Genomic DNA, 13,675 nt, shown 5'->3' on the forward strand with positions numbered 1-13,675 from the left:
CTCTATTTTCTCTCCCTTTTTCCATGAACGTACACTCCGTTTTTGCATTTTAGCTTTGATCTTTGCCAGCTTCTAGTGTATTTAGCCACCTTCTGCCCCACTATTTCCGTAATTAGAGGGATGGAGGTGAATGGAATGGAGGAGATGATGATATCCTAGCCAACATTAGTGTTATGAATACTTTATAATATTTATCTCTGCTCTAGCCTAATCTAATCCATCTCAGTTCAGCCCAGTCCAGACTTGCCATTGTGCTTTAGTCAATCAGCCCTTAGGAACACATTTCTGGAATCATAAATAGGATATTGACTAACGGTGATGGGAAATGTGTTCTTGTCTTTCAGAATGTCCCACCAGCTAAAGGTCCACTCAGTCTCATATTGCTGTTCCTTAGATCTCTTCTCTGTGATAAAAATAGAATCCATAGTAGGTAGGTAGGCCAGGATATAGCAATACTCTGAACGTGTCTGGAGAATCACCTGTACATGGCAGGCAGTAGCATTTGGCGAAGGAGAACACAAGACTTAGGATTAGAGACTGCCTGAAGTGAGCCTGAATCAATTTTGTAATATGGCCCCAGTAGTCTCTGAGAGGCCTCAGTCTCCATTTCCTGAGGTCTTCCTCTTGCTACAAGGTGATTTTCTTGCAGGGGCCCAAAGACCTGTGCCCCTAGGATCTCTACCCTCCTCCCTTTGGCCACACCTGCTCAGGTTATTTCCACTCCTAAGAAAATGACAGTCGATGTGCTTTTCCATTTCCCCCCAATGTCCCTGTCAGGACTTCGTGATTGGGAGAAAAAGATCTGATTCAATAAGTAGGGGAGGTGGTTATTAGTCTTTGGAAGGCAGCTGTTTGCTTTGCCAATGCTTAATGGCTGCTCTGGCTTGACCCAATTATTTTTCCAGAAAAAGGTCCTTTTACCTCTAAGGAATTTGGATCCCAGACAGCTGGACACTGGAGCCTGATTTATTTATTTTTCTTACTTCTGCTTTAGGTAAACATATGAAAACTTGCTCAACTGACTGAGGCCCTCAGATACAGAGGTGAAAATTGAGAAGATGGTTCAAGGAAAATCTCTCAGGCTTTGGACTCACTGAAGATAAAGACCGAGAAATGACCCCGTTCTCTGACACTTTCAGGGTGAAATGACCGTGTACTGCTATGCGTTGGTGTAAGTCATAGCTTTTGAGGAGAAAGAAGGTGAGTACAAAACTTGAATCTACTGGGCAATATAACACAAGGCATAGTCATTAGAAGCAGTTTGGAGAAATAAGAACTGGAGAAGCTGGAATGTGGCTTTTCTCTGAAATTTCTGTCTGGAAGTTAAAAAGAAACAAAACCCCACTGAGTTAGGGGAGCACAACTTGTGAGATGCAGGAGGGAGGGGTCAGAGGTTGGGAAGAGGGAAAAAAGAGAGGAGGAGAGGGAATGGGAGGGACAGGGGTGGGGGAAGAGAGAGAGAGAGAGAGAAAATCTAAAAATGTTGGCCCCAGACACTTTTTTCCTTTAAAACAGGAGAGAAGTGTTTATTTTGATTAACCAAGAAAACAAAAGGAAATCTAATAAACACTGTAAATTCTGTTCCCAAAGTGTTTGTGTCAAATGCCTTTCTTGTCTGTGGTATAGTAATAACGAGATTAGAGAAAAAAAAAAATCCTGGGGTTGTTTACTCGAAAAAATGAAAAAAAAAGCCAACAACAGGGAAAGATGTTTAATTTAATCATTTGGGGAAAACAATGGCATGAAGTAGCTTTTCTTACTCTGCTGTGAAAATCCTGTCTGAGTCACCAGAGAGCCCATGATTGCAGTGTGCCACTAAAGGAGACTGTGAGATGGATTTTGCATACACATTCATACTTTTAAGGGTAGCTTGATAGGCAGTATCATTTCTGGGGTGGGAGGCTCTGACAGCTGCCCTTACAATGCTGATCTTGGAGCCTAGAACAATGGAGCTCCATCATTACACTTTCTGCTACCCCCACTCACCCCATGGTTCCCAAGAAAGGCATTTCCAAGAGCTTTGGCCCTGATTCAACACCAGCTTTGACGACTTCCAGGAAAAAGACTATTGTTCAAGTTCAAGAACAGGAAAGGAGAAAGAGGATCCTTATCTTCGTTAAAAGCCTACTTGGTATAATCAAGTTCCCCTGTTTATTTACACAATGGTAGAAGCTCACATGCTAAGGAATTTCTGATCAGCACCTATAGGGAGGCTAGCAGACTGGGAAGACAGGACAAATGGTATGAACCAGTCCTGGGTTCAATTCCCAGATTTGCCCCATACTGACTGTGACTTTAGGCAAATCACCTAACCTCTCTGAATTTACTTTTCCATGTGTACAATCAGGCTGATAATAGAATCTGTTCTACATGACTATTGCAAGGTTTAAATGAGGTAAGGATATGTGTTCAATAGCTATTAAGCATAATAATGATTCAAATTATCATAATAATGATTCAAAATGCATTCAAAATCAGTCTATGTAATCCATCATGTCAGCAAGCTAAAGAAGAAAAGTCATGTGATCATATACAGAAAAAAAGCATTTAACAATTGTATGGTAAAAACTTTTAGCAAGTTATGAAAAAAGGAGAATTACCTCAACCAGATAAGGAACATCTGCAAAACAAAACAAAACAAAAAATAACAGAAAAAAGCTACACGTATACACACAAAAACTACAACTAACATCATACTTAGTGGTGAAAGATTGAATGTTTTTCCTCTAAGATTGGGACCAAAGCAAGGATTTCTAGTCTCAGCATGAAACTGCTATAGAAATGTAAAGATGGATGGAAATTAAGATGAACACACTAAGGCTTGACTTGAAACAGCACATTTTTCTCTTCCTCATTCTTGAAGCCTCCCTCTCCCCTGCATTTGTTTTTCTGTAGAATCCTTTGTTCCAGGAATGCATGTGGATATTGACGGCTTGCTGACCTCAATGTATACTAAGTAACAAGACTCAGATGGCTGGCTCCAGTGCTAGTCATGAGACCCCCTTGAAGAAACGACAAACTCGGCTGGCACCAGGTACCAGATTCCTATTGAAACTGCCCAGATCCTGTATTTTCCTGTGAAATCCCTTAGCCTTTTACTTTAGGCTGGCTTGTAGCCTTGGAATAATTAGCCTGCTGCAGGCTCCTTTGCCTGGCAAAGTAATAAACTATCTTCCTTCTTTATACCCGAACTCTGTCTTCATGTTACATATTTTGCCTCTGCAGCACAGAGGTCAGTTTTTGACAGCAAGTGCTCTTACCATCATACTGGAAGTTCTAGCCACTGCAATAGAATAAGAAAAAATAAATAAAAGCATACCTACTGGAAAGGAAGGAAGAAAATTGTTCTCATTTACAGATGACAGAATTATCTGTGCAGGAAATCCCAAGTAATCTACCAAAAACCTCTGTGGAACCAATAAGTGAATTTGTCAACGTTGCAGGATACAAAATTAATACCCACAAATCAATTATATTTCTATATACTAACAAATTAACATGCAGGAAATTAAATTAAAAACAAACTAATTACAATCACTCCAAAGAAAATAAGATACTTAGGTATAAACTTAACAAAACATGTACAGTATTTATATGCTAAAATTACAAAACACTAGTAAAAAAAAATAACGAAGACTTACATAAATGTAGAGACATACTGTATTCATGGATTGGAAGACTCAACAGAGTAAAAATGTCAATCTTCCTCAAATTTATCTATAGATTTTATACAAATCTTATCAAAATCCCAACAAGCTTTTTTTAGTAGACATAGACAAGCTTGTTCTAAAATTTATATAGAAAGGTAGAGGCCCTAGAATGGCTAAAACAATTAAAAAATAGAATAAAATGGAAGGAGTTATTCTACCCCATATTAATATTTTCTATATGGCCATAGTAATTAAGACAATGCGGTGCTGATGTATAGATAGGTGGAATACAGATCAATGAACAGAATAGGCAACCCACACAATTAAGCTCAATATACTGTTAACAAAGGTGCAAAAGCAATTCAATTGAAGGATGGTCTTTTTAAAATTTTTTTAATGTTTATTTGTTTTTGAGAGAGACAGAGAGAGAGAGACAGGGTGCAAGTGGGGGAAGGGCAGAGAGAGAGGGAGACACAGAATCCAAAGCAGGCTCCAGGCTCTGAGCTGTCTGCACAGAGCCCAGTGTGGGGCTCAAGCCCACGAAATGTGAGATCATGGCCTAAGCCATGCTTAATTGACTGAGCCACCCAGGCCCCCCTGAAGAAGGATGGTCTTCTCAACAAATGGTGCCAAAACAACTGGACATTCATAGACAAAAAATGAACCTTTACCTAAAATTCCCTACTTACACAAAACATTAAGTCAAAATGGGTCATAGTCTTAAAGGTAAAATACAAAACTTTTAGGAAAAAGTGGGAAAATATCTTTGGGATCTAGGACTGGGGCAAAGATTTCTTAGACTTGACACTAAAGCATGATACATAAAAGAGAAAATTGATGAATTGGACCTCATGAAAATTAAAAACTTTTCTTCCGTGAAAGTATACACAAAGAGAATGAAAAGACAAGCAACAAACTGGAAGAAAATAATCACAAACTATACTTGCCACAAAGGTCTAGTGTCCAGAATATATAAAGAGTATATATATATATATAGTAATAATTATATATATATAGTAATAATTATATATATATATATAACTCAACATTAAAAATAAGACAATCTGATTGAAAAATGGGCAAAGGACACGAAGAAACATTTCACCAAAAAAAGAAAAAAAAGAAATACAGATGTCAACTAAGCACATTAAAAGATGTTCAATATCATTAGCCATCAGGGAAATGCAAATTAGAAGCACAATGATATACCACTACAAAAACCTATAAGAATGGCAAAAAAAAAACAAAAAAAAAAAAACAGTGAAAAATATGCTAGGGAAGACGTGGAGAAACAGGAACATTCATACTTTGCTGGTGAGAATGTAAAATGGTGCAGCCATTCTTGAAAACAGTTTGGCAGTTCCTTACAAAACCAAATATGCAATCACCATTGACCTAGCAATTGCAATATTGGGCATTTATTCAAGAGAAATAAAAAAAAATTACATCAATATAAAAACTTGTACATGAATATTTAGAGCAACTTTGTTTTTAATCACCAGAAGTTGAAATAATCTCAGATGTCTTTAATTAGGTGAATGATTATGCAAACCATGACGTATCCATACCATAGAATACTACTCAACAATATAAAGGAAAAAATTATTACTATGTGCAACAACTTGGATGAATTTCCAGGGAATTAGGCTGAATGAATAAACCCAATCCCCAAAAGTTACATACTCTATGATTCCATTTATATAATATTTTTGATATGAAAAATTGTGGAAATGGAAGACAATTAGGAGATTTCTGGGGGTTAAGGATAGGGGAAGTGGTGAGGAAGGGTATCGGGTATGATTGCAAATGGGTATCAGGAGGGGTCCTTGAAGTGTTAAAACTTTCAGTATCTTGACTGTGGTGATGGATACACAAACCCCTATACATATGCTAAAATTGTATAGAACTTAATGCACATGCATACACACACATACACATATGAATGAAGGGAAATATGAATAATATTGACTGATTGTATCAATGTCAGTATCCTTGTTTTGATTTTGTTCTATAGGTTTTCAAGATGTTAACATTGGGGAAAACTGGATAAAAGGTACATGGGATCTCTCTGCATTATTTTTTTTATAACTGCATGTAAATCTACAATTGCCCCCAAAATTTCAATGAAAAAAGCTAACGTTTATGAACCTTGACATTATTATTATTTTCTAGGGAGAAGTGTCACCCAAAACCACATTGCTCTTTTGCTGCAGAGTTGAGAGTTGAGCTGAGAGCTGATTTAAATTGGAAATATAAGTATAAAGCTTAACTGTTTTATGGTTGCCCATTGGGGAACTCCATAATGAAATTGTGGAGTCGAAACACTGGGTCTCAGCTTTGCCACTTATTAACTGGCATGACCTCTAGCCAATCTGTCTCTTTTTCCTCATCATTAAAATGGAAGTTACAATTTTTCCTTCCCAAAGAAAGAATAAGGAGGCCAAGTGTAAACAGAGAAGGATTGGCTGCCCTCTGGCACCAATTAGCTCTTGAGAGGAAGAATGGAATATTCACGTCAGAATACTCACTATGCCCCAGCCCGGCAGTGTTTCTCCCTGGGAGTACCATGGACATTTTATGTGGGACAGTTCCATTGTGTGGGTTCAGCTCACATACTGAAGAATATTTACCATTCCTGGTTCCCACCCACTAAATTCCAGTAGCGTCATTACCATCCCCTTCTTTATGCCAAAAAAAGGTTGTATAGATTTCTAATCGCCCTTTGGGAGACCTAATTGCTCCCTAGTTGAGAACCACAAGCAGCTATCTCACTGGTATGAAATAGGAGCTCAGTAAATATTTAACCAACTGCTTGATTGATGGGATTTTTCCTTGGGCTACAACCTGGGCCTATCTCATCATTGGTTTCTAGAGCCAGCCTCTCTGCAGGTTTGTTTGCTGTGCCCTGCCCAGCAACCCAGACAGCCATTTGCATGGGCACCATTTCACCAGGATCCTGACTGTGGAAATGAATGGGTGATCCCCAAGTCTGGACACCCTGGGAGATGTAAGTGAAGGCAAAGGTGAGGCATTCTTCCCTTTTTATTTTAGAGCCTGCATGGCTAGGGCTTGCAGGGCTACAAGGAGCCCTTCGCCACATTATTGAGCCAGTGTGTTCATTGCAGGTACAGTCAACTCTCAGTTACCCTAAGATGGAATAACCAAATTACAGTGAGATAATTAGGTACAGTTAGGAGATAATGAAGAACTTCATGTGCACTGTTTACCAGTTTTTGCTTCTCTTTAGTCTTTTCTTTTTTATTTAAAAAATTTTTTTTAACGTTTATTTATTTTTGAGACAGAGAGAGACAGAGCATGAACGGGGGAGGGTCAGAGAGAGGGAGACACAGAATCTGAAACAGGCTCCAGGCTCTGAGCTGTCAGCACAGAGCCCGACGCGGGGCTTGAACTCATGGACCGCGAGATCCTGACCTGAGCTGAAGTCGGCCGCTCAACTGACTGAGCCACCCAGGTGCCCCTCTGTTTAGTCTTTTAAGAGGCCTGCAATCCAGCCAAAATGCTCATTTACCTCTTTCAACCCAGAGAAGATATAAACTAGGAATTCAATAGGTTGAGAGAAAGAAAGAGGGTTTTTTAAGAGGTTCCTGCCCCAGCCAACCCAACGTCTCCCTGTAGCCCCAAATGCTAACAAACTTCCTTAGTTTCCCTGCACGAAAAAGAGCATATCTAGGTATACAACAAACACACCACCAAAATCACTCTCAAATCCCTCGCCTTCTTACTCCCACCCCATTTCTGTTGTCTCCACCCTAACCGAAGCCACCAATCTCTCTTTTGCCTGGACTATTGCAATAGTCTCTGGACAGGTAAATAGGTACTTTGCTCAGTGTCATTCATTGTTTGGCATTCTGATTGCAACTTGATTATTATTGCCTAATATTTTCACTTTTTCAAATTAAAAAGTCTAATAAAATATGGGTAAGGAGTGGTTAAGATTGGGAAAACTTTAGGGAATATTCTGGATAGCTGAGATGCATTAGTTATTTGCATAAGAATAGTTGCCATTAAAATATGTTATTTTCTTATAGCTGAAACTCCTCTTATATTTTCCATATATCACTTTGGCTTAGAAAAAAATCTGTGATTTTTAGGTGGGGAAAGGGTAACCTACAATTTCTTCAAAAAGCTAGTGTTTCTTATCTCTTTTCTTTTTGTGATAGAGCATATTTTAAGAATGTAAATGCACACCACACCGCTCCCATACTACCTTCCCTCCAGACCATCACCCCTGCTGCGTTCTTTGCCTGTGCAATGGATTTACTGCTTGTGCCTCCTCATTTCCAATTCATATGTTGAAATTTAATGTCCAAGGTGATGTATTAGGTCATGAGGTTGGAGCCCCTATCAATGGGATTAGTGCTCTTATAAAAGAGACCCCACAGAGCTCCCTTGCCCCTTCCACCCTGTAAAGACACAGCAAAAAGAAGGTGACCAGGGAGCAGCTCCTCACCAGACACCAAATCTGCCGGTGCCTTGATCTTGGCTTTCCCACCCTCCAGAACTGTGAGAAGTAAATGTTTGCTGTTTATAAGCCACCCAATTTATGGTATTTTTGTTATTATCTGCCTGAACAAAGTTAAGACAGTCTACAATCCACTGTGCTGAGTGCTGGAGATGAGCCCCTTATGAAGCTTACAGTCTTGTGGAGCAGTTGACAAATAGTCAATCACCAAAAAATATTTAATTACAAATTATCCTAAGTGCCCTAAAGAAAAAGGAAGCATGTTATGTGGAAGAAGATCCTTAATCACACTCTTCATGGTTGGCTCCTTCTTTTCTTTTATACCTTTTTATTTGAAAATAAATTCAAATTATGGAATAGTATACCCTTTATTCAGATTCACCTCATCTTGTCATTTTGCCCCCACTTGTTTTATCATTTGATTTCTTTATGTATTAATTTAAAATTGAGGGGCTTGAACCCATGAATCATGAGATCATGACCTGAGCCAAAGTCAAGAGTCGGACGCTTAAACAACTGAGCCACCCGGGCACCCCCGACTACCCCTACCTAAACTGAACTCTCCCTTTTTGCTCTCACTGCACCTCTATTTTCTTCACAGCACTCACCCTAACTTGTGATGATGTTTAACTTGTGTGTTTGTTATGTCTGTCTTCCACTAGACAGTAAGCTCCATGACAGTGGGGGTCAAGTCTTTTTGTGCTGGGAACACAGTAGGTGCTCAATAAATGTATGTTGAACGAATGAATAAATGAATTAATGTGTGGTGTGGAAGGGATTTGCTAAAAATAGCTTAGCATATGTCACTGGTGCTGCCCTTTGGAGAGAAATTCTTGTGTTTATCTTTACTGACATTACAATCCATGTTCAGGGGTTTTGTGTGTGTGTATATGTGTGTGTGTGTGTGTGTGTGTGTGTGTGTGCGCGCGCGCGCGCGTGCACGCGTGCGCACTCGCGCGCGCATGTGTCAGAATTGGATGTGTATTACCTTTATGGCTCTAAAACATCATTTTCCTGCTGAGCTAACCACTATTCAGCACACAAAGCTAAAAGTCAGGCAGTGTAATATACATCCTGGCAGGCTTTTTGTTAAATAAATCCATAATCAAACAAGGGGCTCCAGTAGCCATTGGCAGAAGGCTGATTGATTGGCAGGCCAGATTCCACTAACAGGTATCTTCTAGAAGAAATCTGTCCAGCTCCCAGGACACGCCTCTGGAAAACCAGATTGTTTCTTCCCTTCATCTAAAAGAATACCACCTAATCTCAGGTGCAGAGTGATAAAGGGTTGGCTCAGGAAATAATTGTGAAGTAGGTCAAACCTGTTGGGATTTCTTCTTTGGGCAGATTTCTCCTGACTTATGGTGCGGAAACCATCTCCTCACCCCAAGCACCTGGTGCCCTGCTGCTGTCCCCCTTAATGGTCCTCTCCAGCTAGCACCCTACGTGCTGGACATTCCCCTGGCACTCATTACCACCTTCTAGATAAGCAGTTATGACCTTCTGCATTATCTTCTTTTTTTACTAAAATATGTATTTAACATTTATTTATTATTGAGAGAGAGAGAGAGAGAGAGAGAGAGAGAGAGAGAGCATGAGCAGGGGAGGGGCAGAGAGAGGAGGAGACACAGAATGCGAAGCAGGCTCCAGGCTCTGAGCTGTCAGCACAGAACCCAACACGGGGCTCGAACTCACAAACCGCGAGATCATGAACTGAGTCGAAGTCGGACGCTCAACCAGCTGAGCCACCCAGGCACCCCCTTTTGCATTATCTTTAATGTGCAATAGGCACAGGGATAAAGTGAAATATAGTGTGTTGAAGAGTCGAGTATAGTAGGTATTGAATAAAGTATCTCAGGGTTGCTGTGCTCCCTGCTTCCAATAATAACAGCTTGCTGTAGGACAACTAATATGAATGCTGTACTAATTTGATACAGATCAATGTGCTGTCCCACCGCAGGCATTTGCACTTTGACACCTGTGGCTTCTGGTAATGCAATATTTTAACCCCCTGGAATGAAGCTTGAGTGGTGCATTCTAAGGCACAGTGGCCGGTAAGGGAGCAGTGGATAATTGCATGACAGCTACCAATACCTTTGTGTTCAAAGAGTAACTATTACATAATCTATTCAAAGTTTAACACGTATTAATTATGGCTTCTCTGATAGACTATTATGTTGCTCACCTATAGTTGGTGTCCCTGCCAGCAGTGACTCTACCTACAGGAGAATTATGCTTCCCCAGGCCTTTAAAATCAGGCATAAAATATGAACATAAGTGGTATGTGTAACCTCTAGGTGGAAACTTGGAGAATCAGTGCTTGCTTTGTCAATTTCCCTTTTCCATAGGATGTGTTGATTGGCAACATCTGACATGGCTCCTTCTCTATCAGCTGGGATCCCAGACCGAGAACAACTAAGATCTACTTAAGAGTCGAACTCTCCTCCCCACTCTCCCACCAACTTATTTTGGACATGTAGTATGAACAAGAAATAAATGTTTCCTATAAGCCACAAACATTTTGAGATTGCTTCTTACTGCAGCATAATCTAGCTTATCCTAGCTTGTTTAACCTCCAAGGATTCCAGAAGAGTGACTATAAACAGTCCATCTGCAGTTGGTACAAAACAACTGTTGAACTTGGGCTGAGGGACCAACTTACTTTTTGCTTCGATTCCGGTATAAATGTTGAAAAAGTCCAAGTCACAGAGCTCAAGAAGTGCAGGTGTGAGTTGGCCTTCTTAAAGACAAAGCCCGTTCTGTGACTAAGCACTCTCTCCCTTTTCCCTCCTTCCCTGGATAATGAGGTAGAACCTTTGGGCTGGCCCCCAGAGGTCCCAGCTCAATGGCTGTCAGGACTTTATGGAAAGCATATTATAAATTTTCACTTTCTCTCATCATAAACCAGTGTGAGAGTGGGCATCTGTGTTGCAAGTGGAATTTTCTGCTTTTAGTGACTTGACACTTTAGCCCTTTTGTTATGAACCCACTTTTAATTTTTTTAACATAGTCCAGGCACAGCACATAAACCTCTACCCCCTGGGGAGGCCTTTGTGGTCAGTTCCATTAGGGGCTAAGCTTTTGATTTTTTTATTTTGCTTGAATTGATTACAAGTGTTTCAACTAGTATCCAGGTGATTTCCTTGTCTGGGCAATTCAGGGCTAAGCCGTTGAGGCACACACAGTAATTGGTGAACTTGGGGAAGGTGTATTAGTGACCACATGAGTAGAAAACAAGGCACTGACTGTCAGTGCTTTTTTAGCTTTCAGGGTTGATATTTTCAGAGTCCTTTGTGTCCAGAAGATTGCAAGGGAAAACTAGGTATTCAATAAACTTTCAATGGGCACTAATCAGTCCTTCTATTACTTGATCTCTCAGTTCTTGGCATTTCATGCAGTTGACCACCCCTCCTTGAAATTTCTCTTGGTTTCTATGGCACTTCTCCTGGTTCGTATCATATCTTTCTAGTTCTTCCTCGATCCCTTTGGATGGATGTTCCACCTCTGCCTCATCGCTGAATGTTGATACTCACAATGGTTCTGTCTTAGCACCTGTTCTTATTTTGCACACTATCCCTGAACAATTTTTACCCATTTCCGTTACTCTATCTACTACTTCTATATCTCCAATCAAAATCTTTTCCTAGAGCATTGTATCTATAGATCCAAATGCTTACTGAACATACTCACTTGGATGTCCCATGGGTATCTGAAAATCAACATGCCCCAAAGACCATATGGCCTCCTTTTTCCTCGGCTCCTCTTCCTATAAGCTTCTTACCTCAATGAAGTCACCATTATTGATCCAGTTACCCAAACAAGAACACAAATATTCATGATCACTCTCTTTCTTCCGTCATATCTAGCTAATACCTGCATACTGATGACTCTCAAATCTGTCTATATTTATGTTCCCATTGATTTGTAACATTCAAAGAGAAGTCCCTTAGGCATCTTAAAGTCAACATTTTCCAAATGTAATTCACCACTTCCTCCTTCCTAAGTCTACTTCGTTTGCTTTACCTCTCACTGTGCCTAAATATTATCCTCACCATACATGCCATGAGATCTTATGCTTCCATGAATTTATAGGGTTCCCTCTGTTTAAAATACTCTTCTTTTCTCCATCTGGAAATTTCCTATTTACCCTTCTAAGTCCAGCACTAATGTTGTTTCTCCGTGAAGTCTTTTATAATATCCCTTAGAATAAATTTTCTATTCGTCTGTGTTCCTTTGGCATATCTATATCTGTCTCAAAACACCCAGCATATTATAACACATTTATTTCTCATGTTTGTCTTTCTATTAGACTATAAGTTTCTTGGCAGCAGGGATCAGGTTTTATTAATCTTTGATCCCCTACCACCCAATAGTGTGCCTGACACAAAGCAGGCCTTCAATTCATGTTCGTGAAATAAAAGAATTTATTAAATTATATTTTACTGATCTCCACATTTTCAGAGAAATATGGACAGGGTTAAAGAGTAATTAAGCTTGACTGGAGACTTTTAAGAGATAATTTAATACATTTCTCCAAGTAACTATTAATCCCTTACATTTATAGAGCCCTTTAAGCTGTCAAACAGTAATCAGGTACATCACTTTACACAGTTCCTCACAACAATCTTGGGAGGGGGGTGGGGTAGCGAAGGAATTATTCCTTTTCAGGAGGCACAAAACAAATTACTAAAACAATAAATTACTAAAGGACATCTCGTCCAATGCTCTTGAAGTGTTAATACAAGGAAGGTAAACGTGTTCTTCAGTTCTGTGATGGTCCAAGCTAGAGAAATAGGCTTCGTCCTTGTAAAGAGAAAGCATTTAATTGGATGGGAAATTAGATTCTGGATTAAGTTACCAGGAGAGTTTGTAGGTCTAGGTCCTTCAACAATTTGAGGACACATTTAGCTTCATGAGTCTCTGATAATACCAATAACTGCTAATACACTATGTGCCAGGCACTGGGCGAGTGCTATCTTATTTAATTCTCACAGAAACCCTATGAGGCATCTTCACTTACCAAATAAGAAACCTGAGGCTCAAGGAGGTTAAGCAAATTGTCTAAGGTTACACAGCTAGTATTTAGCTGAGCTGGAATTCTAGGCCTATCTGACTCTAAAGCTGTTAATTCTTTTCTCTGTATTTTTTTAAAAAATTTTTAAATAGATTTTTTTTTTAACAGCAGTTTTAGGTTATAGCAAAATGAAGTGTTAGGAACAGAGAGTTCCCTTATAGCTCCTTCTCCCACAGATGCACAGCCTCTCCACTATTAACATCTTCCACCAGAGTGGTATATTTGTTAGAATCGAGAACCCTGCAACAACAGATCTTATCATATCACCCAAAGTCCATTATTTATATTATGGGTTCCACTTTGTTGTACATTCTATGGGTTTGAACAAATGTGTAATGTTATGAACCCACCATTACAGTTATACTCTGTGGTGCACCAATTCATCCCTCACTATCTTCAACCACTGGCAATCGGTGATCCTTTAACTATAGTTTTGCCTTTTCCAGAATGTCATATAGTTAGAAACAT

The 13,675-nt window shown here is 39.6% G+C and overlaps 1 long non-coding RNA gene across 2 annotated transcripts; it reads left to right on the forward strand.

Annotated features, from left to right (window-relative positions):
* Positions 1-1,031: 1,031 nt before the first annotated feature.
* LOC128311423 (uncharacterized) lies at positions 1,032-13,345 on the forward strand. Of its 2 annotated transcripts, XR_008289815.1 has the most exons (6): positions 1,032-1,200; positions 2,896-3,034; positions 5,665-5,703; positions 5,823-5,871; positions 6,523-6,673; positions 10,482-13,345. It is a non-coding gene; the product is annotated as an uncharacterized LOC128311423 (long non-coding RNA). The 2 variants fall into 2 exon arrangements; XR_008289814.1 differs by having other exon boundaries at positions 5,823-6,673.
* The last annotated feature ends 330 nt before the right edge of the window (positions 13,346-13,675 follow it).

Source organism: Acinonyx jubatus, chromosome X (assembly GCF_027475565.1).
Source record: "Acinonyx jubatus isolate Ajub_Pintada_27869175 chromosome X, VMU_Ajub_asm_v1.0, whole genome shotgun sequence".
In the NCBI taxonomy this organism is placed as follows: domain Eukaryota; kingdom Metazoa; phylum Chordata; class Mammalia; order Carnivora; family Felidae; genus Acinonyx; species Acinonyx jubatus.